This window comes from Tenrec ecaudatus, chromosome 5, assembly GCF_050624435.1.
Source record: "Tenrec ecaudatus isolate mTenEca1 chromosome 5, mTenEca1.hap1, whole genome shotgun sequence".
NCBI classification, from domain to species: Eukaryota; Metazoa; Chordata; class Mammalia; order Afrosoricida; family Tenrecidae; genus Tenrec; species Tenrec ecaudatus.
The window spans coordinates 149,694,307-149,715,744 of NC_134534.1; the positions used below are offsets into that span (position 1 = coordinate 149,694,307).

Sequence of the window (21,438 nt, forward strand, 5' to 3'; positions counted from 1 at the left end):
AAGAGCAGGTCTGCTCTGTTCTGTGGGGCACTGTAGTCAGGACAGGCAGTTGGAGTGGGCCAAATGGACCAGAGAAGGACAATAGCTGTTTATCAGGACGCCAGGCTGACAGAGCATCCTGTAGCGACAAAGGCTGTTTAGCGGGTACTCAAGCTCATTTCAGTTTACAAGCAACATTGATATCACTTTCTAAGAGTATCAGTCATGTGGGTGAGCTACACGTTCACAGCACATTGAAGACCACAAGATGTCCTAGAACAGGGTGAAAGAACTTTACAACTAATCGTCTTCATGCTCACTGTCCAGATGATTATTTCTTATCAAACCTTATCATGATAACCAGGAACAGTGAAGGATCAAACAAGAACTGAATGGTATAATACATTCCAACTTCGGATCGAACTCTCAGGTAAAAACTGAAGCATATATTGTAAAACAATGACAAACTACATGAAATACCATGCACAATTGATTATACTAAAGCCTGACTGACTTAAAATCAAAATCGCCCTCTTAAGACTTCAGGCTTCTCATCAACATTTCTCTGTCACCTAGCAAGAGCATGTGTGTGAGCGGCTGCTCCGCTGGAAGCAGTAAAACACAAGACATAATAACATGCAAAATGCCTAGGAAAGTGATCAGTAAAGTGATAACAAGTAAAGTTTTGAACCAGGGTAAATTGGGAAACTTGTAGGTGAGCCATGAACCATGCATTCAAAAAAAAATTCTTCTCTACTTTCTTTTCTATTTCTTCTTTAACTTGATCTACTCACTATTCAATTAATTTATTGTTATCAATAAGATGAAAACAGAATATTCTTTTAAATTCTGAACATCCATGATTATGTCTGAGTAGCAAATAATCTATCATGGCTTGATTCTCCAAAACTACTTTGCTGACGTCCTAATTCTCAACTAATAGTGGTTATTGCTTGAGATGTAGCATTCGGGGCCTTTGCTGTGGCATGGACCATTTTATCAGTTTTTATATAGGCCTCAATTGCTCCTCCTGGTAACATAAAAATCACTCACTGCCACTGAGTCAATGCCAACCCTCTAGGACCGGTAGGACTGGCCCTGTGAGTTTCCTAGACTAGAATTCTTTACAGGTGAAGAAAGCACCATTTTTCTCCTGAGGAGTGGCTGGTGATTTTGAACTGCTGACCTTGCAGTTAGCCCAACTAGTAACCACAATGTGTCAGGGCTCCTAGGATAAAAATAGAGAGGTCAATATATCCTACCTTACTTAATAAATGGAGATCATCGTAAGTGTAACCTATGGTTAATTCTTTAGTTACTCTAGTGATGAAATACTGACAACAGGGCAGATGTATTGCCAGCCTTTCAATGGAGCATGGTTATCCTGTAGAATTTGCAGAGACATAAAAGAAGGCTCAAGGGCCACAAATAAAGAACCAGCCCACGGGGAACTTAACATTAGCATTGCTTTAGTTGATTCTTTGGGTAATTCTACAATGTAAACCATTTCACTTAAATCAAGCATGATGTTGACATTTTAAAAAACACACAGAAGAATTTATAATCTGAGATAGCTGGATAGAATATGTATCTCTACTTTGGCCTTCATTTTAGGCCCCGAGTTATAACTGGCATCAGCTGCTAATTCCCTTTCATAAATTGGAAAGTACTGTACTTCAAAAGAGCTGCAAGAGGGGAGCAGACACCACTTAAACAGGATGATAACCATGATTCAAGTCTAACACCTCTTCCCAAACAAAACTCAGAAATGTTCAGGCCTTTTGACCACATGTTGGCCCCAAATTCTCTTCTTGGAGAAGAGATGTTTCAGGTTCAGGAAGGTCAGGATTGGATAGTTCAGGAAGGGACCTCAGGAAGGTCCCTTGCAAACATGCAAGTACAATAAAAGCAATCAAGCCCATTGCAATATTGGCTTTAAGTCCAACACGAGCTTGTCGCTTTCTTGGATGATATTTATAGTCATAGTATGGATAACACGACTACTACTGGATTCTGGTGTGGTGAATCTAGAGCTTGCTGTCTTCTCGCTTAAAGGCTGTCTGAGCAGTTAAGATGACAAGGAAGGGTTCACTCTATCTGGGCTGCAAGGGAGAATTCTACTTTCAAAGCAGGACCTGATTTCCAGGTCGAAGAGATGGAGGCTGGAAAGAACCTGGGTTAGGATGGGAAGCCGATCTGCCTGCAACATCTGTCACTCCATGGATCGCCAAGGTTGATTCAGCTGATCTGGCTGGCAAGGCAGGTGTCCCCTTCCTCCCTTACTGCTCCATGTGCGTCCCTCCCAAAGCTGCGAGCGCTCAGTTGAAGAGGACGACCTTGCCCGATAAAAGGACTGAAGGACCATCCTTCGGTCAAGGGTGTAAGAGTAGCTGCGCTCCCCTGCTAGAACCTCCAAACAAGCTCTCAAGAACCTGGGTTAGAGAATACAGATATAATGACACAACAACATCCTTAGGAATATTCATATGATTACTGTGAACATCAGGTAAGGAATTAAGGAATATGACCTTCCATAAAGAATCCCAAAGTAGGGGAAGGAGGGAGAGGGGGGGAAAAAAGGAAATCGAACTGATTCCAGGAACCCAAGTAGAAGGCGAATTTTGAGAATGACGAGTACAACAAATGTATAAGGGTGCTTTGCTCAATTGATGTATGTATGGATTGTGATAAGAGTTGTATGAGCCCCAATAAAAAGATCTATTAAATTTAAAAAAATGTTCTTAGTCAGTTTAGCAAAAAAAAAAAAAAGAATCTCAAAATAGCTTTAAAATTTTAATATTTTTATTGGCGTATAATCTATCAAATCAAGAAGAGTTGTACAATCATTTCAAAATAGCTTAATTTTGATTTCCCCTTCAGGAGCATATAAACCATCAGCAAGACTCATGGCAATACTTCTCCGCGTGGAAGCTTGACACCACTGACCTTAATGCCTCTTAATGCTTTGGTTCATTCTTTTAACCTAATCCTTTCACTGGGGTCTTGTAACATATAGTTTTCACTTTATTCTCCAAATCTGAGATATTTCTTGATCTATTAGAACTGCTTATATTTCAAGGCAGCCCAAAACTTAGAATTATTTCCTTTCATGCTAATCCTCCACCCTTTCTGAAAATGTGTCTCCTAGGATAAGTAAAAATTCCATTTGTTGTTTTGTTCTAAAAACTTTAAGTCAAGTTGCCATTCATCTCCAGGAAAAGGGCCATCCTTGGCCTTTCTGTCTTGGGTTGTTTTGGGCGTCTGCTACCTGGTGTACTGTGACTCTTCATTTTATTTCCAATTGTGTGTTACAATTGATTATCAGTCACTCCTTTTTTCTTTCTTTTTTTCTATTGTTTTATTAGGGGCTCTTATAACCATCCATACATCCATTGTGGCAAGCACATTTGTATATGTTTTGCCACCATCCTTTTCAAAACATTTTCTTCCTACTTGAGCCCTTGGTATCAGCTTCTCATTGTTTTCCACCCTCCCTCATGAACCCTTGACAATTTATAAATTATTATTTTCATAAATTACACTGACCACTGTCTCCCTTCACCCGCATTTCTGTTGTTCATCCCCCTTGCGGGGTGGGGGCAGTTATGCACCGATCATTGTGATCAGTTCCCCTTTTCTCCCCTCTTTCCCCCCAACCTCATGGTATAACGGCTCCCATTATCATCCTAGGAGCACTGGAGTAGGGACCCAGTGTCTGTCTGCTACCTTAATATTTAACATATATGTACATAAATATATGTCCCTATCATTATATATAGACATATTTACATATGTATGTGCCTGGATTTATACCTCTATAAATGTCCTTTGCCTCCTAGTTCTTTCCTCTATTGCCTTTGACTTTCCTCCTGCCCCACTATCACGTTAGACCTTCATTTGGCTTTCATTACTTCCTCTCAGCTACAGTGCACTTGATCAAACCCCACCAGGCACACATCTTTTTTCTTAAAAACGAAATTCACATTTTATTTATATTGAAGTAAACGGTACAAAATTTAATTTCTTTGCTAAAAATGCCATAATGTTTCCTGAATTATTACTAGATAAACCACAAAACACTTTTGTAGAGTGTCTAGGTTTTATTTATGAATCAGGAAGTAGTAGATATAATCGTAGGAAAATCCAGAAGAAAATTGATATATCAGTTATTATTGTCCATGACCATGAAACATAAATGTTTAACTGATAGGTGGCCAAAAAAAGTCTATGATGGTGTAGACCCAATAAAGATATAAAAGAGCAGCAACCAGATGTGGAACAACAACAGCAAGCTCTTCCATTCGAATTTTAACTGTAACTTGTTCCTTTAGGTTCACTTGAGAAATTTTATAAGTAATCAGAAATCAACCGTTCCTGAAAGAGGAACTATTATGTAACTAGTATGTCCCTCTCTGCCCTTGACTGCCATCTGTGAACCATTCATTTCCAGGTTTAAGCAGCTGGCAGCTGGAATAAACATTATCCCAAACCTCAAAGCAACTATGTCCAACCAGCTCAACTGGTTCAACTGGAAGCTATGTTACAGCATTTAGCTATGAGCTACCTGGATGGCAAGGTTTGGATTTCCTAAAAGGTGTGTCTGGTTTGGTGTCAGCTTCTTAAACATAAGCCCGAGAATGCCACTTTGGTTCCAATATCACACTGACTGGCTGAGGGTGTCTGGGATGGTCCAGTGGTCTAGAAAAAACAATCACGGCTACCGCAGCCATGATGCTCACTGCAGCAACTACGCCATCAGTCTAAACCATGAGCCCAAAGTCTTAGTCAAGACTGTCTGAAAACTACTCCCTTGCGCTCACTCGCAGAGAGGCCAGCGTTTTTGATCCTTTGGAATCTCCAGGGCTGGTGTTTGCATCACTTGAGCTTCTAAGGTTGACAAATGCACTCTGGCATTCAGTAGTCCATTCAAAGGGCTCTGTTTTAGCCTCTTGGGTTGCTTGGTACAAGGGCTGGGCAATAACCCCCAAATTCAGAATCCATACTCTACAGAAGTCGCCCATGCTCAGAGATCTCCTTAATTGTTTCCTGGTAGAGGGAGAACTAGCCTGCAAATAGTGTCCAGTATTTCAGGAAAAAGCTGTCTTTTTCCATGTAGGATAAAGAAACCCAGTTATCGAGTTTCTGGTAGAGTTGACTTGTAGCTTGCCCACAGCCACCTTGTTGCCAACTTTAGCCAGGAAGTTTAGAACTTTCACAGCAATCTGGAAAGAGCTGGTCTCTGAGTTGCTGGCTACTAAAAGGTCATCTACAGATTGGAGGACTGTCCAACTCTTTAAATGAGAAAACCTTTCTAGATCCGTAGTTAGGGCCTGCCTAAAAATTATAGGCAAGGTTTTGAACTCTTGAGAAAGGACTCACAGCACAGTGTTTTTGTTTTTTCCTCTTCCTCCCGTTTAAAGGTAAAGCTCAGCTGACTTGCTTCAGCCAGTGGGATACAGAAGGCATCTTCTAAATCAGGTCTAGGAAAAAACCTTTGATAGGCAGGGTAGCCAGGATGACGCATGGGCTGCTTACTACCGGTAGAAAGTTTTCATTTTTTGGTTCACTGCTCATAGATTTTGCACACAAGGGTATCATCTGTGGACTCCTTGCGGCCTTCAATTGGATGGCGACTCCTAGTGACCCTAAAAACAGGGTAGAACTGCCCCTGTGGGTTTCTGAGACTGTAACTCTGTACAGAAGTAGAAAGCCTCATTTTTCTCCCAAAGAGCCATAGGTGATTTTGAATTGCTGACCTTGTGGTTTGCAGCCAGCCAGCTATGCCACCAGGGCTTCTGTGCAATGAAAGACTTGTTTATTAAAGGAGTGTTTTTAGTTACCTTCAAATTTATATCCATATTTCCTCTAGGCCTGTCCAAGAAAGCTTTCTTTAACTTTGCTGCCATTGACTTACCTTGGTGCCTCGTGTTTTAATATTCCCAATATCTGAGAAGTCTGTCCCGATGACCAGCACTCATATCATTCTGGTCAGGCTCAAGGAAGGGAGCCGCCTCCACTGGGGCAGCTTAGCAAAGACTCCCTCATGTACAGCAGAACCCCGGTACTCGACCACATCAGTTCTCGACATAATCGGATTTAGACGCAAAATGTCAAGAAAATTTTTCATTGGAGCTTGAACAAAATATCAGAATTCATCCTAATGCACTTGATTTTTGTAAACAAAAGTAGTTCGGGTTTCAGTCACTCGGTGTTACTTGACGTTGTTAGTACATGTTGCTTGCAGCTGTGTTCCAAGACTTTTTGCTATAATTTTCTTAGTTTGGGGCGGGGGGACTTTTTGTACTGTTTTTAGATTAAAAAAAACATGAGTCCTACGAAAGTTTTTTTTTAGAAGAATCCTCATGATAAGGAACAGGTTAACCATGTTATTGATATTGTTGATGATAATTTAGTAAACCCTTTTAGAAAACAGTTAAGGAAACACCAGCATCAGACCACATTAAACAGATTTTTTTCTCTTTTTTTAGAGAAAGCCATCCAGGTCCTAGTGAAAAAGGCAAAGGAGGAAAAAACTCCTGAAAAGCATCCATATGTTAAGAATTAAGTTGCAGATTGCAGATGAAATTGGGCCTCAACTGAAGTACTCCCTTAACACAAGAACACTTTGTTCTGACAATCCAGCATTCTGTGATGCTCACCTTCCCGACATGATCACTGAAGACAAAATGGGTGCAAAAGCAAATGTGGTGCAGAAAGCTGATGGTGCCTGGCTATCAAAAGATATAGCTGGGGTCTTAAAGGCCTGAAGATAAACAAGCTGCCATCTAGCTAGGAAGGACTTTGATCATGAGGTGTCAATGGGATCAGGTATCAGGCATCTAAGACCCAGAATAAAACCATCCCCAAGGTGAATGGGGGGGGGAGCATGGAGTGGGAGACCCAATGCCCATCTGCAGACAATTGGACATCCCTCACAGAGGGGTCACAGGGAAGAGATGAGACAGGGTGCAGTATAACACTGATGAAACACACAACTTTCCTCTAGCTCTTTGGTGCTTCCTTCACCCCACTATCATGACCTCAACTCTACCTTACAAATTGGGTTAGACCAGAGCATGCACACTTCTACAGATAAGAGCCAGAAACACAGGGAATTCAGGACAGATAAACCCCTCATGGCCAACAAGGAGAGTAGAGATGCCAGGAGGATTAGGGGAGGGTGGGGGGAGAAAAAGGGAATTGATCACAAGGATCAATCTAGAACCCCCTCCCAGAGGGACAAATAACAGAAAAGTAGGTGAGGGGAGACAGAGGAGGATATAAGATATGGAAAAAATAATCTATAACTTATCAAGTGTTTGTGAGGGAGGGCGGGAAAAGGAGGGAAAGACATGGGGAACTGATATCAGGGGCTCAAGTGGGAAGAGAATGCTTTGAAAATGATGATGGTGGCAAATGTACAAATGTGCTTGACACACTGGATGAATGTATGGATTGTGATAAGAGATGTAAGAGCCCCAATAAAAGTATTAAAAAACAAACAAACTGAAAAGCAGCTACCAGTTGACTTTATGGAAGGAAATTCCCTTTCCAAACAATGACTCTCCATACTTCCTCTCCACATCTGTGTCCACGGATCCAGATCCTCACCAGTCTCAAAGTATGAGCCATACTGTAGTTGTTAAAAACTTTTTAAATGTTGTGTTTCTTATTTAAATTACATTATTTAACTCTTAACTTATTTATTTTGAATTTTTTGTGTAATGTTTTGTATAAAAAGGCAAGGTTAGGGTAAAAACTTGGTGGTTGAGAATGGATTAATCCATTTTCAGTTATTTCTTATAGAAAAAATTGATTCGGAACTTGACTGCATCACATCTCAAAGCTCCTTCTAGAACCGATTAGCATCAAAGTCCTGTAACTCTGTTCCTTAGCATTTTTCCTTGCTTTAGACAAACACAATTCTCCATTCCTCCATGATTACAAGGACATTTAAGAGATTTGGGAGTCTTCCGTGGTAGGCTGATGTGTAGCAAAATTGTGAAGGGGTCAGACTGGTAAGTAGGAGATTTTTCTTCCAATTATATAAATCAGAGGAGGGAAGAGAGGTGTGTACTCAAACTGTTACAGCTGTCCAATTCGGGCAGAAATCTATCCCTGGTGGAGAGGGTATACTCCCAAAAAGAAAGATACAGGTCCCAATGTCTTCACATTCTGAGTGTGGAGCAGGGAAGCCATACTGACCCTAACCACCCATTGTGTTCCATTGTCTGTCCATCATCTGACGAGAGAGAGGGTCTGCTGCCGGTGCCCCAGGAACAGGAGGAAGTAAACGAGATCCCAGGGATTCATCAGGAATTTTCTAATAGCTCCTTTTCCTTTACATTACTTTTCAGGGAGTCTAGAAAGTTCTTCCTTTATCTTTGTGTTTATCATTCCACAAAGTCGTAAAGTTGGATCGACTTAGTATAAAACAAATCCAATTGCAAACTGCATGACAGTCACCAGGTTCCTTCTTGGTCGACTTCACCCGATCCAGCCAGTTCATGTTGTGGCCTGACCTGGTTACAGAGCACCTGAAGTATCCCTTTCTTTAGACAGCTTCTCCACAAAAGAGAACTACTTTCCTAGAAGGAGCCCTATTGGACTCCGTCTGAGACTCCTGCAGGTCACAGTCCCCATCTTACAATGTGTATAAAAGTTTCTACTCGCCTAGCCTTCTGTGATAGTAGATGTTATGCCAAGTTGATGCACCTTTGAGAAGGTATGGGTGGAGTCCCACCTTTCAGTCAGGACACAGCTTAATGACGTCTTGTTTAGTGGTGGTGAGGGGGCTTTTTATGAGAGAGGCTATGCAGAGCTCCCTCTCTGGCCCCTCTTCACTTTCCTGTTTGTCTGGATTCTGAATCTGGCTCTGAGATTGGCAGTCCATTTGACCTACCAAACCTGGGAGCTATCAGCAACCTTGGACCCACCTGACTCTACACCAGTGGTTCTCAACCTTCCTAATGGTGACCCTTCAATACAGTTCCTCATGTGGTGGTGACCCCCCAACCATACAATTATTTTTGTTGCTATTTCATCACTGTAATTTTGCTACTGTTATGAATCAGGCAACCCCTGCAAAAGGGTCGTTTGACCCCAAAGGGGTCGTGACCCACAGGTTGAGAACCACTGCTCTACACTCACTAACCTGTGACTTCCTAGCTTCCTACTTTGCCTTCCTGCTTCATCGGCTGGCAGCTGTGTGAGTCTGGAGGGGTCTCCAGCTGGTATCTGACCCATGAACTTGAGTTGGACAGGGCTGGTCTGCTTCCTTGATATAAACTTCTTTGTTGAGATAAAGTTATTTCTTGTATACATGATATCATGTGTGTGTGTACATATGGTTTTGTTTCTTTAGAAACTTAACCTAACACACCCTCCATAGCAGTGGTTCTCAACCTGTGGGTCGTGACCCCTTTGGGGGGCAAATGACCCTTTCACAGGGTTCACCTAAGACCATTGGAAAACACATATTTCCAATGGTCTTAGGAACTGAGACACCGCTCCTCTATCTGTCTCCAGGCGGTCTGTCCACATGCAGATACACCCACATACGAGTACCCGGCGCGAAGACTGTTACCCATGCTACACCATGCTTCAAGACCCAGCATGAAGACTGTTACCCATGTTACAATATGCTTCAAGACTGTTACCCATGCTACACCATGCCCTTTCATTTATTGGTCATTAGAAATAAATATTTCACAATATATCATGACATTATTTTTGTGATGTATCATTATGCTTTAATTATGTTCAATTTGTAACAATGAAAATACATCCGGCATATCAGATATTTACACGACAATTCATAACAGTAGCAAAATTACACTTATGAAGTAGCAACAAAAATAATGTTATGGTTGGGGGTCACCACCACATGAGGAACTGTCGGGTTTATTTTTCCTTCCAACCTTGCTAAGAAGTTTTTTGGAAGGATCCTTGAACTCTCTGGTAGGCTGCCAACTATTCTGCTCTGTAAGACCCAGAGAGGCCAACATTTTCTCTTCAATAGTCTGGGCTTGCATTTTAAATTCTATGCTTATATAGACCAACTAAATACGGGACACAACTTTCTGACCAGTCTAGAGTCTCAGAGGCTCCTGGTCATAAGAAGGAAGGAAAATATAACAGGGTATGTCCAAGAAATTTGTAGTTTTAGAGAAAGGACTGAAAAAATCTGAAAATTTCAATAAGGATCAAAACACAAATAAAATTCAGAAAAACTTTGTGTAAGAAAAGAAACGTTGTGTAAGAAAAGAAACTGTGCGTAAGAAAAGAGACTGTGTGTAAGAAAAGAAACTGTGCGTAAGAAAAGAAACTGTGCGTAAGAAAAGAGACTGTGTGTAAGAAAAGAAACTGTGCGTAAGAAAAGAAACTGTGCGTAAGAAAAGAGACTGTGTGTAAGAAAAGAAACTGTGCGTAAGAAAAGAAACTGTGCGTAAGAAAAGAGACTGTGTGTAAGAAAAGAAACTGTGCGTAAGAAAAGAAACTTTGTGTAAGAAAAGAAACTTTGCGTAAGAAAAGAAACTTTGTGTAAGAAAAGAAACTTTGCGTAAGAAAAGAAACTTTGCGTAAGAAAAGAAACTTTGTGTAAGAAAAGAAACTTTGCGTAAGAAGAGAAACTTTGCATAAGAAAAGAAACTTTCTCTGCCAACTGCTTGATACCAACTAGATTGTCTCTAGGCCACCCTGCTAGATCCGTACCAGTCTATTCACAGGATTTGTCACTTACTCGTGGTCCACAATTAGACTCCCTCACAAAACTTAAAATCTGTTCTTGGAAGGAAGTATCAACACCTCAGTAACTTTAATAGGGGATTTATACTCCCAGAGGCGCTGGGTTTACTTACCCAGGTAACAGTGCTCTCTGTGTGGTCTTTACCTCAAATGCCATGGAGTTTCTCTAGGGAGACACTAGGCACCAGAGACCTTCGGAGCCAAAGGAGGGGTGCACTATCTCTTCTCTGTTCTTCCCAGGATTAGACACCTGGAGAATGGAATCAGAGCACGGCCCCCCATTGGACACTAGAGTTGTTACCCGAGATATTGGGTCCAGTATCCTGGAGTGATTGGGCTCGATTAATAACCAATCCAAGTGGACTAGAGAAAGGAAAAGGCTGCTTCTTAGGAAGCCAGGCTAACAGGACATCCTATAACAACAAAGGCTGGTTAGCAGGCACTAGCATCCTTTTGGTTTACCAGCAACATTTCTGCCATTTTCAAATAATACCAATCATTGGGTGGACTGTGACTTTCAATGGACATGACAGACCACAAAACATCATTGAACACGGTGAACATACAACAAAGAACTTTACAACTAATTATCTTGATGGCCACTGTCCAAATGACCACTTCCTATCGAACCTTGTACCATAACCGGGGAAACTGGAGGATCAAGTTGACCTCACCTAGGGTCGGAATGGTAATTAATATTCCAAACTCCTGACTGAACTCTAGGGAAACCGTTGAAGCATGCCTCTGAAAAGCAATGGCAAACCATATGAAGCACTAAAGTAAAGTTGACTGCACTGAAACATGGCTGACGTCATGCTCACTGAAGCTGCACAGGCGGTGCATGGGATGGGAACTGAGTGCAGGTGTTCCACATGGAGGGGGTACTGAACCGCTACTGCCCATACCCAATACAATACTCTTGAGTAATATCTAAACTTTAGTTTTCTTATCTGAAAACTCGTAATAATAAAAGTATCTATCTCAAAGGGTTCTTGTAATGCCTAACCTAGATAATCCATTAAAATACGTCAGATAGTTGGGTGTCATGGATTAAATTGTGTCCACCTAAAAATATGTGTCCATTTGGATAGGTCACGATTCGCAGTATGGTATGATGATCCTCCATTGTGTGATGTATTGCAAGCTCTAACTTCTGCTGTGGTAAACATCAAAGCAAATATTGGGCAAGATTACAAAAAAGAACTATACTAAGTCACTGTCATTGAGTTCATGCTGATTCATAGCAACCCTTCAGGGCCGGGTAGAACTGCCCTGGTCAGTTTCTGACACTGTCACTCCTGGCTGGTGGTTTCAAACTGCTGACCTCGGGGTTAGTAGCCCAACACATAACCAGAGCTTCACCAGGGCTCCTCTGAGGCAGGATTGGGCGACAGGAAAGATAGTTGGGTTGTGTTTGGAACATTAATGAGGCAGGATGAAGGTGGGAAACATCACGTTTACTTAAGTCATCACACTTACTCAGGTCAGCCCTTGATGTAAGGGAGATTTTCCTGGGTTGTGAACTGCATCACCCTTTATGTTGTAAGGGAGAAATGAAGCCAGCAGAGAGAGCGGACCTGATTGCCACCCAGAAAAAAACAGCCAGGAGCAGAGCATGACCTTTGGACCATGAGCCCTGCACTGAGGATCTCCTAGGCACAGGCGAAGGCTCATGCCAAGACAGAGGCAGATTTCTAAGGAGAGCTGGGCTGATAGAAGGTAGATTTTCCTCCAGAGTTGATGGAAAGAAAGCCTCCCCCTAGAGTCAGTGCACAGAACTCAGATTTCTAACCTTCTAAACTGTAAGAAAATACATTTCTGTTTGTTGTAGCCATCACTTGCAGTATTCTGTTACAGCTGTATGACTTAACTAAGACATTAGCCGAATAGCATGCTTAGTGCTTTGTTCTGCCTGCATAGTGCCTGGCGTCTTAAAGGTTCCAAACAATCATCCAAGGCCCATCAATCGGCCTCTCTTCTCCTGGTGCAACAAAGAAAGAGGGGAGACAGGAAAAGGAGAAGCAGATGGATGGTTGGCTGACCACCTCCATGACCACCTGCATCCTTTGCCATCAGACCACAACTGGATGATGCCTGGCTACCTTTGCTGAACATTTTAATCAAAGAGTTGATAGGAGAATCCTGGTCAAAAGGGGGGAAAGACAGAACAGAAATTCACGTTCTCATGGAGCTCTCTCTTCTCCCAGTTCCAAGTGGACCATCAACAGGAGGTGAGCACACTACCATAAAATGTGTCTGACTCCATTGTTTTACTCTCTCCTATCTTTCTTATCCTCCATGACTTTACTATGATCTTCATATATTATCACTGTACAATTGCACCTACTGGCCCTGTGGTTGTTGGAGGCTGGCTTCCTCTGATAAGCTGTATGACCTTGAGCAAATTAGTTAGCTTCTCTGGGTCTCCATTTTCCCATCTGTTGAAAAAAATAAAGGCCATGATTTTTGTACCAATGGCATAAGGGCATTGTACAGATTCAATGAGTATGTGCCACGTTTCGTGTTTGCTAATACAGTACTGTCTTTGAGATGTGGAGAATAGGGTCATGGTCCTGTTCCTGTGTCTGGAGTCCCACCTGTAACTGTAATGGATTGATCTGCCACCAATGTGAATTTGTGCTGGTCTTGAATTTCCATTGAAATTCACTGAACATCATTGTAGGAAGATTGGAGGAAGGCTTAATAACAACCTGAGATATGCAGATGACACCCCTTTGGCTTTCTGAGAGTGAGGAGGACTTGAAGCACTGGCTGAGGAAGATCAAGGAGTGCAGCCTTCAGTGTGGATTACAACTCGGTGTAAAAAGCAAAGGCCAGACTCACGGCCATGGAGTCAATGTTGACTTAGCGACCCTATAAGACAAAGTAGAACTGCCCTTGTGAGTTTCCCGAACTGTAATTTTTTAAAAAAAAACATTTCAACTCTTATCACAATCCATCCATCCATCCATCCATCCATCCATCCATCCATCCATCCATCCATCCATCCATTGTGTCAAGCACATTTGTTTATTTGTTGCCATCATCATTTTCAAAACATTTTCTTTCTACTTGAGCCCTTGGTATCAGCTTCTCATTTTTCCCCTCCCTCCCCTACCCTTCCTCCCTCTCAAACCCTTGATAATTTATAAATTGTTATTATTTTGTCATGTCTTACACTGACCAATGTCTCTCTTTACCCACTTTTCTGTTGCCCATCCCTCTGGGAGGGGGTCATAGGTAGATCATTGTGATCAGTTCCCACTGTCTCTCCTTACCTCCCCCTTACCCTCCTGGTATGGCTACTCTCAATATTGGTCCCAAGGGTTTTATCTGTCCTGAATTTTCTGTGTTTCCAGCTCTTATCAGTACCCATGGACATCTTCTGGTCTAGCCAGATTTGTAAGTTAGAATTGGGATCATGATGGCGGGGCGGGGGTGGTGGCGGAGGGAGGAGAAACATTAAAGAACTAGAGGAAAGTTGTATGTTTCATTGATGCTATAGTGCACCCTGACTGGCTCATCTCTTCCCTGAGACCCTTCTGTAAGGGGATGTTCAATTGCTTACAGATGGGTTTTGGGTCTCCATTCCATACTACCCCTCATTCACAATATGATTTTTTATTTGGGGTCTTTGATACCTGATACCTGATCTTATTGATACCTCATGATCACACAGGCTAGTTTGCTTCTACCATGTGGGCTTTGTTGCTTCTCAGCTAGATGACCACTTATCTTCAAGCCTTTAAGACCCCAGATGCTATATCTTTTGGCCAGAAGAATTCACTTCAGAGGGCAGCACTCAAGCTACACTTCAGGGAGAGAGACATGTCTGATCAGAGCACATGGGAGCAAACAAAGGGGGATGGAAAGAGAGTGGAGAGCATCCTGGCCCACGAAGCCCTGAAGAGAATATTCCTGCTCAGAGCAGACAATGCACAGAGGACCACAGGGCCGGCCCCACCACGAGACACGATGTCCCTCACTGACCCATAGTGCTATGAGGGACAACACTGGAGACACAGTGTGGGAAATGCACTCGATCTGACCCCACCACAATGAGGCAAAACACTAAGGGTGTACAACAAAACAGCAAAGGGAGCAGAGCAACGAAGTCCCTGGAGAATACAAAAAATAGACTGTGGGGCCAGGGTGTAGCACCCCATCAGACTCAACCGGAAAATACTCCTAAAGGTCAGCAAACAGATCTTGAACTATTTACAGGCTTTTTTTTTTGTCGTGGGTTTTGTTGTTGTTGTTTTATTTTCTTTTGTTGCTCTGTCTTGCTTCTGTTGTTTTCCTCTATCTTATTTTTGTGCATATTATTATCTCTGCAGGTCTATCTAGATAAGATTGGTGGGATAAACAATCTGGAGGAGAAAGCAATGGGATCAACGGTTCTGGGGAGTAGAGGGTCATAGTCAAGGGGGAGGTGGGAGAAAGCGGGGACAAGGGAACAAGTGATCTAAAATCAATGGTGAGGAGGGTATAGGCGGCCTGGTAGGGCTTGATCAAGGGTAATGTAACCAAGAGGAATTACTGAAACCCAAATGAAGGCTGAGCATGATAGTGGGACAAGAGGAAAGTAAAAGGAAATAGACTCGAGGAAAGAACTAGGAGGCAAAGGGCATTTATAGAGGTGTAAAAACAGGCATGTACATATGTAAATATATTATATATGACGATGGGGAAATAGATTTATGTACATATATTTAGTGGTTTAGTATTAAGGTAGTAGATGGACACTGGGCCTCTACTCAAGACCTCCCTCAATGCGAGAACACTTTGCTCTATTACCCTGACATTCTGTGATGTTCACCTTCCCAACATGATCGCTGAAGACAAAGTGGGTGCATAAGCAAATGTGGTGAAGAAAGCTGGTGATGGGCTGTAACTCTTTACAGTTGTAGAAAGCTCTGTCTTTTTCTCAAGGAGCAACTGGTGGTTTTAAATTGCTGACCTTGAAATTGGTAGCTCATCTACCACCAAGCCACTGCCACCACCACCACCACCACCACCACGCTCCTTAATGCAGTGTAAAGAAAACAAATATACTCACATTAGACCAAACAAAGTAGAGAAAAGATTGAATCTGTCAAGGATGATTTTATCTTGCTTGGATTCACAATGCGCATGGACTTAACAGTCAAGAGATCAAAAGATGCATTATAGTGGGCAAATCTGCTGCAGGAGATCTCTTTTATGCAGAAAGTGTTGAAAAGCAAGGATCTTACTTTGAGGATGAAAGTACACCTGACCCAATTAAGCCATGGTCATTTCAATCACCTCACATGCTAATGAAAGTTGGATACTGAATAAGGAAAACTGAAGAATCCATGCGTTTGAATTATGGTCCTGGCAAAGAAAATCGAAAGTGCCGTGGACTGCCAAAAAGGACAAGCCAATCTGTCTTGGAAGAAGTACAACCAGAATGTTCCTTAGGGACCAGGGTAGTAAGACTTTGCCTCATGTACTTTGGACATGGTATCAGGAGAGACCAGCCCCTGGGGAAGGACATCATGCTTAGCAAATGGGTTCAATATAATAAGAACAATTGTGAGGATGGCACAGAGCCAGGCAGTTTGTTTCGTGCTGTTGTACATATAGTCGCTATGAATCAGAATCCGCTCAATGGCACCTAACAACATTGTGGGAAACAGAAAGATTTCTCCCAAGTTGACTTCCCCAAGTATGTGTTAGACTTAGGACACTGCTTGCAGCTAATGGTAAATGATTGCCAAGTTACCTCCCTGAAGGCAGTCAGGTGCCAGACTATTGTCTGGGCCCACCACAGGTAGGGCCCACTCCCTGCTGTTAAGGACAATGGGCTACTTCTCCCTAAAGGCTGAGATCATTAGCTTGGTTCCTGTAGGTGGAGTTCACACCCTACTGATAATGGTCTCTATAGTGAGCCAGAGAACAGGTCAAACCAGCTCAGTGACATCCAAAGTTAGGCTGCCATCCTGAATCTAGGATCCACCCATCTTGTCACATGTGTGCCCCCAATCCCTCCTCTTCCTATTGCGTGTATACCCCTAGATCACCCCCTCCCATTACTGTATTACCTATAGTACAACCCTTTCCTGTGACATATGTCTTCACCTGTAATTAGGGACTTTGCATGTCCCCAGAGCATATAAAAGCCTTGGTTAGCAATAAAGATCTCTCCTTCTCTGTTCATGTGGACCACCAAGTTAGGCTGAGGTGAGCATGCTACATGAAATGTGCCTGACTCCATTATTTCAATCTCTCCTATCTTTCATGCTCTCTATGACTTTACTATAATCTTTACTTATCGCTGTACTATTGCGCCTATCGGACCCGTGATGATGTATTAGGGCAGGTACCCTGACACGGCGTCATAAGAGTGTCTATTAAATTTGGGTGGAAGTGGCGGGCCTCCTGGTAAGGCTTGTGAGGGGGGAGGGGCTCTTCCTGATCTGGTTGGTTCTCACCCTTCTAGGTGCTTCTCCAGATCTCTTCTCCACTCCCTTCTCTGAGTGGTACCGCAGCCACCCGCCTCCCTCTGCCTATCCACCACCACCCCCCCAAGCCGTGCACGCCACTGTTCCACTATGGAGAAGACAGAGGTCAATCCTGAGGGCTGGGGCTGGCCCAGCAGGCTGAGGGCTAGGACAATAATGTGTCTTCCTGCATGAGGGTCACGGCGGAGCAGCAGGCCGAGCTACCTAACAGGGGTGCAGCCTGCTTGCAGCAGCCTACACGAATGTCCTCAGGGGTCACTGGTCTACCTGAAGGGTCATCTCAAGCACTGAGTCAAGAAAGGTCACCTCAGACAAGAAGCTGAATCAAGAGTACCGGGAGAAAGTAGAGTCTGAACTTCCATCCTTCTGCACCACAGTCCTGGAATTACTGGAGAAGTATTTTAGCCAAGGCAACTAAGCCAGAGAGTGGTCTCCTCTCTGAAAAGGAAGAGATTATTTCCAGTGCCTTGTTGAAGTATCATGTGGTGATGAACGAAAATGACCGAACGATGATGCCCAGAGAGCCTATCAGGAAGCACTTGATAGAAGCAAGGAAGAGATGCAACTCACACATCCATTCTGCCCGGAGCTGGCTTTTGTCTGTATTTTACTAAGAGATCCTTAATAACCCAGAGCTTTCCTGTTCATTGGCTAAAACAGCTTTTAATGAAGCCACTGCAGAACTTGATAAACTAAATGAAGACAGCACTTTATCATGCTTTTCCTTAGAGACAACCTATTATGATGGACACCAGACGGTACAGAAGAATGTGAAGCTGTAGAAGGGACAGAGACCCCTCTCACAGTGGGGGGTCATCCTTCTCCCTTTGGAGAAGCCTCTGTACATGTCTCCATTCCTTATTCCACTTGGATTTCCTGTAGCAAAGAAGCCCATGCATGGGGATGGAATCCACTGTCTTTTCACATTGCAGCTTTAGAAATATAAATGTAGTAGAATGTAGACAATGACTTCGTTTCACATAAACATCAGTAACTTTCAAACACTTACATAGAGGACCAAACTGTTACGTATTTAAACCGGTTTACAGCAATCTGAGTCAGTTATCCAAGTGACTATGTTTTGTATTACTGTGAAGATATGAAGTTGGAGTTAATTACAAGTCAAGAGTGTTCTGCATAACTTCTTGATATCTGCATTCCTTCCCTTCCTCTTGGGGATTTCCTTTCTTAAGCAACTTCCCCATGTTCTTCATGTGTACCACTTTAGTGGGAATCCAGAAGTATTAGATTGACTGGAAAAGCATTTGACAATTTTGGCTTCGGGGGACACGCTGAAACGCTTCCTATAAAATACATCATGAAGGTCATGTACATCTGTTCCAAAAGGGAGTCTCCTAGTTCACTCTTCATTGACAACGTCCCTTCCCAATAAAAATTCACTTACAAAAGTAAATAAGCAAATTAGGGTAACTGTGGGACAGTTCTCTATTGAGGAAATGGTTTGATTCTTTCCTACTTCCCCCAAGGGAATAACTGACCCCAGCTGAGGTGAGGCCTCGCCAAAGAACCGTTTTTAAAAATGTATATTAAGGCAAAGATAAACAGATTATTAGCATTAACATTGCCTGGGAGACTAGATTAAATGATTACTTGCCCTAAACTCGAACCAACTGGTGTGATCTGCCTTTTCCTTGCCACCTGTTCTTTTTGTTTTAGGGTATAAGAGACCCCATTTCAAATATAATTTAAAGAGAACATTCCTTGAGACTTCAGAGAGACAAAGAGAACCCAGAGATCAGACGCATCATCCGGATGAGGAAGGCCACTAACATGAAGTTGAAATGACATCCAAGGGTTTGTTGAGATACAACGCTTTAAAAAGGACATGGGTGGACAAACGAAACAGTCACAAAAGTACAGATCAATTGGTGGTCCATCAATACATCACAATTGCAAGTGGGACTGCAGAAGCAGGAACCGGACCAGGATTGGGACACACACATTTTTTAAAAGAACCAATACAAGATTGGTTCGGGGCCTTCTGACCAATGTAGTCAGGGCAAAACTGATAGGGCATGATTCATGACTATGTGACCACACCCCCCCCCTGCACAGTGCCCATTAAGGACACACCTAGGCAAGCCCCTCAGATAGACTGCCCCGCCCTGGATTGGCTTGAGGTGGTAGAGACAATTCACTTTCCTAGGCATTCTGCCCACGGGCAGGATTATCCACATCCTTGGTTAGTGGTCAGAAAGAATTCAGTGGAGGCTTCAATTTATGTGGGGACCCTGAAAATGGACTCGCTATCATCCATAGCCTTTTGAAAACCAGGGTGCTCAGAACTGAAGCTCTAATACCCTCTACACCAGGGTGGGGAATATTTGGGCTGTATGAGGTCCCCCAAAAACCATTTGGTCTGGCCCTACCAAGGCAACAGAGATGGGACTCAAAATTCAATATGTCTAGGAGCTTTTTCCATAGCAACATAAATTTATATTACATGAATCACAATATAATATAAAATTTGAGTGACAAGCAAGGGACATTATGGGATAGGCAGGACACATACGAGTATATGAAGGGACAGACACGTATGCCCCTCATTGGCTGCCCGAAGCCTGTCTACCTGAATTGCAGTGGCCCTCGGTGCCCTACAGGCTGGGAGTGTACCCCTTTTGAAAGTCTAGCACACTGTGAGGAAACTGCATCGAGCCAGCGGTGAGGAGCCGGAAAGGGTGAGGTGATTCTTCCTCCCGACATTGATGATGAGCCCTACAGGAGGCTGTTCCTGCTGCACTGATTAGGAGATGAGGCCATCCCATTTTTAATGCACTCTGCCTGAGGGCAAGACTGCTCACATTCCTGATTCGCCATCAGAAGGAATTCAATGGGGACGCTGCAAACAAGATTTTGGGTTTTACCGCTACCTATAGACGTCTGTGAATCTCTCACATCCCGTTGTTTTAGAGTCTGATCAACCCTTTAGGACAGAGTAGAAGTGACCCTGAGACAGTAACTCTTTATGGGAATAAAAAGTCTCATCTTTCTCCCTCAGAGGTGTTTAGAACTACTGACCTCCTGGACAGTAGCCTAGTGAGTAAGCCACTAAGCCGCTAGAACTCCTAGTGCTCAAAATTTAAGTTCTAATACAATCCTCACAAGTGTTGCGCTGTTCGAATTCATTGTTGCAGCGACTGTGTCAGTCTGTCCCAGGGAGTCTCGTCCTTCTTCTTGCTAACCCGCCACTCACAGCTGGGCGCTCCTGATAACATGCCCAGAGACCAAACCCGGGACAGGAAACAGAAGGCAGCCCAAAGGGTTTAGGGATGGGTCCTCTGCTACTGGCCCCAGCCCCAGCTTTCTTCCCACCTTTGTAAAACCCCAAAGCACCGCAACACACTGGAAAGATCCCAGAATTCACCCCACAGCCCCTAATTTTCCAGGTGAAGTAAAGGAGGCCCAGAGGTGAAGTGGTCCCTCTGGTGACTGAAGTCCAGGAAATTCGGACTAAGAGCCCAGGACCTTTTCTCCTCAGACTCCTTTGAAGCTTTTCTGCCAAATAAGAGCACTGAATTCAGTCTAGGAAGGGGGAGGAGGGACGAGCAGTTTAGCCTAATGCTTCCGCCCTGTCTGGGACTCCGTGTTCCCAGCTGCGCAAAAGGCTGGCTGGACTCTCCTCCCTGGAACCGAGATGTTGCTGGGCTCCTTCCCTCTCAGAGACTCCCACTCCGTCCAAACCCCATGCCCAGTCTCTGTGGATGGAGTCCTGAGGGCTGCCGGTGGAGGAAGCTGGCCAGCAGTCCGTGTGGTGCCACAAGGAGGAACCGGCGTTCACTGGCCAGGCTGATGTGATGCGACCAGGCAGTGCATGGTATTTTTAGCCCTCTCTGCTGACTCCTGCCCCTAGGCTGGAAGCAGATTAGAGAAAAATAAAAATGGACTGACCTCTGCTTGGCCTGACAGCCCCACCAAAGAGAAGGAAAGACTTTAGAAAAGGAAAAACAGGCTTTATTTATTAGGATTATTATTTTTTGCTTCTTTTCTCTCAGTAATAGGAATAAGGCCAGGGCTGATGAGATTGGGGCAGGGGGCAGCTCCCTCATTCCTGACAATCCCTCCCATCATCCTCATTATTTGAGACCCAGACATCCCTCCCATAGGTCCTTGCACACGCACAGACCTGCTAGAGCATGCCTCTGTGAGGGGTTTGGTAGCTCCCCAGTATAACGTGTGGCCAAACTGGCTGACCCACCCCTCCTCACTT

General features: G+C 43.5%; 1 pseudogene; it reads left to right on the plus strand.

The window, feature by feature from the left end:
* Nucleotides 1-1,768: 1,768 nt before the first annotated feature.
* LOC142449283 (14-3-3 protein theta pseudogene) lies at nt 1,769-17,992 on the plus strand (annotated as a pseudogene).
* Nucleotides 17,993-21,438: the final 3,446 nt, after the last annotated feature.